Source organism: Halyomorpha halys, unplaced genomic scaffold (assembly GCF_000696795.3).
Source record: "Halyomorpha halys isolate HHAL.00 unplaced genomic scaffold, Hhal_1.1 Scaffold1466.1, whole genome shotgun sequence".
NCBI classification, from domain to species: Eukaryota; Metazoa; Arthropoda; class Insecta; order Hemiptera; family Pentatomidae; genus Halyomorpha; species Halyomorpha halys.
In genome coordinates, this window is record NW_027107365.1 from 154,237 (window position 1) to 158,758 (window position 4,522).

Consider the following 4,522-nt stretch of genomic DNA (forward strand, 5'->3'; position numbering starts at 1 on the left):
GGTTTTTTAAACTAAGAACCCGACTTCGACTACAAAAAGCATCGATGTTTTAAAATATCGTTACTTACCAAAATTTTTATTTGTAAGTGTTATATATCGCCAATTTCTTAACTGTATTGGTAGTATATAACAATTTAAATATGAAACATACCTTTCAACAGTTTGAAGACATAAATAGTGAAATAATGCTGTTATGTTGTTAAGTTACCACTATGTGATCATTTTTATTTGTAATTGTTATATATTGCCAATTTCTTAACTGTGAGGGTAATGAAGTTGATGGCAAGTTGACGGTTATTACTTCAAGTTCATCCACTGTATATTAGTCTATAATAATATTTAGTAAAATATGATTATGTTTTGTGAGTTATACTCCATTTTAAAAATTATTTGTCACTTTTGATGGAAGCAAGATCAAAAAGGTAAGAAGTATTCTGTAAGAGGGAAGTTACCAAGCCTCTTACAGAATTTTTCTAACCTTGTGTTGTTCTTAATATCTTTCTAATTTCCAAAATGTATAGGCAGTCCTTATAGTTTTAAATGAAGGCGATGATAAAAATACTTCCGTTAGGGATTTCAATTTCATCTATTAGTGTAAAAACAAGCAATATATTGTAAAATGTGATTATGTTTGGGGTGTTCTACACTATCATCAAAAAATAAATCAATAATACACATAATATTCAAAAATTAGTACCTAGGTTGGTACTATATAGTAATAAAATATTGGAATTTGGTGTTTAAACATATAGAGGAATTAGAATCCAATTGGAAATATTTAATAATAAAATATTAAAAAAATTATTAATCAAATCAAAGTTTAATAATTACAACTTAGATTGTTATTATTTTTTAAATTGGTAACTATGTTGACGAAATTTGTATCTTGAAGGAAATGGATAGAATTGACAGTAAGGTATAATTACCTAAATATGTTAAAAACGAATTAGTCAATCAGACAGATCACGCGAATTTAATTATAGCATCGGAATAATGCTACTCAATATTAGAGGCCGAAATTATGTGCAATAAAAAACTTAAAATGTGGATAATCGTGCAGTACAAGCTCACAATGGGTATTAAACACCCAAATATCAACTTAATCGTTCAATTTATAATATTAATGGATGGATACTCCCTTAATAATTAATTAGAATAATGCCTTTTATATCACACCACCTGTTTTGAAATTAACTACCAAGTTTAAGACTATTTTTATAATGTAAATCCTTATTTTATATATAAATTGTTTTTGTTGAAAAATAACACAGGATAAGAAGGATTAGAGGCTTTTGGAAACCCAAGTTGAAACAATAATAAGCTTATCCATAAACCTTTTCATTGTTACTCAAAGCCTAGTCATTCCAAGAACATTCGTCACTTATGTTTACATGTCATAAGTTAGATTTAGTAAACTATAAATTATTAAAGAAAGATAATAATAATGTAAATATAAAACGTTTACATTATAAAAATAGTCGTAAACTTGGTAGTTAACATTATTTGATTTGAAAATAAAATATTGTTTGGTAAATTGTTCTTATTTATTTTTTAATATTTAACACAATTGAACCAAATTCAAAAAAGTTCAAAATACTAGGTCCGTTCCAACGACCCCTTCATATAATTATCCACTTCAAAATCAATCAACGATATTTTAATATTGAGCATTGATATTTTTTGTATTTGTTCCAACAACCATTTCTGACTGGCTGGAGCATGCGTAGCCGTTGGAACAGACCCTATGTTTCTGAAATAGATGTTCAAAAAACAAAGATGAATTTTTGGTAATTGTATTGTAACCAACAATATTTTAAAACGGGTTTTCAAAAACACCCATGTATTTTGGGTAATGTATTGAAAGCAATGATATTTTAAAACATCGATATATTTTGGGTAATGTATTGTAAATAACAATATTTTAAAACATCGATGTTTTTTTGTAGTCGATGTTGGATTATTAGCTCAAAAACAACTTCTGACAGACCGTAGAATGCGTGATCGTTGGAACAGACCTTATATTACTCAAATGGATGTTCATAAACATCGATGTATTTTTGTAATACCCTACAAAACATCGATGATTTTTTAGTCGATGTCACATTCTTTGTTTCAAAAACCACTTCTTACAGGCCGTAGAATGCGTGATCATTGGAACAGACCTCATGTTTCTGATATAGTTCTTCAAAAACATCGATGTATTTTGGATAATGTATTGTAAGCAACGATATTTCAAAACATCGATGTTTTTTTAGTCGTTGTCGGATTCTATATTTCAAAAACCACCTATTATAGGCCGTAGATTGCAGGATCGTTGGAACAGACCTCATGTTTCTGATATAGTTGTTCAAAAACATCGATGTATTTTTAGTCGTTGTCGGATTCTTTATTTCAAAAACCACTTCTTACAGGCCGTAGAATGCGGTATCGTTGGAACTGACCTTATGTTTCTGAAATAGTTATTCAAAAACATCGATGTATTCTGGGTAATGTATTGGTAGCAACATTATTTTGATATTGAACATTGATATTTCAAAACATCGATGTTTTTTTTTATCAATGTTGCATCCTTTTTTGCAAAAACCATTTCCGACTGGCCGGACTATACGTCATCATTGGAACACACTTTGAGTTACTGAAATGGTTGTTCAAAAACATCGATGTATTTTTGGCAAAGATTTGTTTGCAATGATATTTTAAAACATCGTTGTTTTTCTAGTCGTAATTTATCTTTATCACGTCGTTAGCGTGAAGGTTGGAGGTACTTTTTTATTCGAACACATTGTTGATAGGAATCTATTTATACTGTAAATTTTTGGTTTTCATTTAGTTACTTTTGGAAAAAAAATGAAAATTTGGGACAAACGTAAAACATCGATGATTAGAAAACATCGGCTTAAAAACATCGATGTTTAGAAAACATCGGCTTAAAAACATCGATGTTTAGAAAACATCGGCTTAAAAACATCGATGTTTAGAAAACATCGACGTCTATGTTGCATCCCTATTAGATAGGTTACAAATGAATTCCTAGACCCAACTTCTGATAGCAGCAAACTCTGTTAAATAAAAATAATATTAGGGTCTCTCTATACGTTTTGATTATACAACGCTGAATTAAGGGACCTACACCCAGTAAATATAATTCAAGCTATAGCATTGCGCCGTGTAAGGTGTAGGGCTTAGTAATGAGCGGATCCCTAAAATGTTAATAAACTCTAAACCGACGGGTAAACGGCTGAGGGGTAGACCGAAACTTAGATGGTAGGATTATGTTAAAGCTGATTTAGTAGAATTGGTTTTGGAGGGGCATCACTGGAAGAATGTATCGAACCTTCGTATTCGTTAGGCCTTCATTATTATATGTTTTGTGTGATGCGGAAAATGAAAATACTATCGATTTTACGATCGCGTATTGATTTATTTTAACTTCCCTAATTTCGAACATATTATAGTCTCCATATTATGTTAGAAATCAGAAAAAGTTGAAAGAAATCGATAAGCTACCTTAAATTCGTTAGTATTTTCTTTTTCTGCATCTCCAAAAATATATGCGACAGAACCTGCCCTGACTGTAAGGTTCACCGTGAAATCTGGTTTTAACGTGCCACGACAGCAACTATCATACAGTTCACACCGTGGTAATGGCCAAGGAACAAGTAACCCCAAAAGGTTTTTATTTTTTAAAAAAAAATAAACCGGTATAAAAAATTCCTTCCAAAAAAAGTTATATCACATGTTATATTGCCGATCAAACGCAATTTGGTTGGCTCCTGGGAAGATATCGCTGGGCGTAGAGTGGGAACCAGCGGCCTCGAACCTCGGTCAGGGACGGTTGTCGGTAGCCAAAGCGAGATAGATATTCTCATCTTTCTTCTAGCGGATCTCCACCTCCATTCTCTACCTGGGCGTTACATTGGATAGGCACCTCACCTTCTCCAGTCACGTTCGGGAAAGACTTAAGCTGGCCCGCCAGAAGAGCTGCAGGCTCTACCATCTCCTGAAATCCCCATAACTCTCACTAAGGCTGAAGCTGCAAATCTACAAGGCTATAATACGACCGACTATGCTCTATGGTACACCACTCCTCCGTCACCTCTACAAAACAACGCTAGAAAAGCTGCAGAGTTATCAGAATTCCGTCCTCCGGCGAATCGTCCGTGGAACTACTCTACAGAGGGCCAGAAACACCACCATTCATCAGGAACTCCAGCTACCCTCAGTGCCGGAGTATATAGGCCGAAGGCACATCAAATTTTTTGATGGGTTTAAGGCCTGTGCCAACCCGCTCTTCAGAGATATCGCCCCTCCTCCAAGACCTGGGAGGTGGCAAAGCACTGTCCCCTTAGTAGACGTCCTCGCCGAGGGTAGGACTTCGGGCTCTGCAGCTCGAAGTCATCACACCACCACCACCACCAGCCGGAATGGTCCCTCTCTATTCTATGAAAGCCCCCAACTAGTATGTTACCGATGTGAAACCGCCTTCAGCGGACCCTGTAACTCATCTTATACTGCCATACGG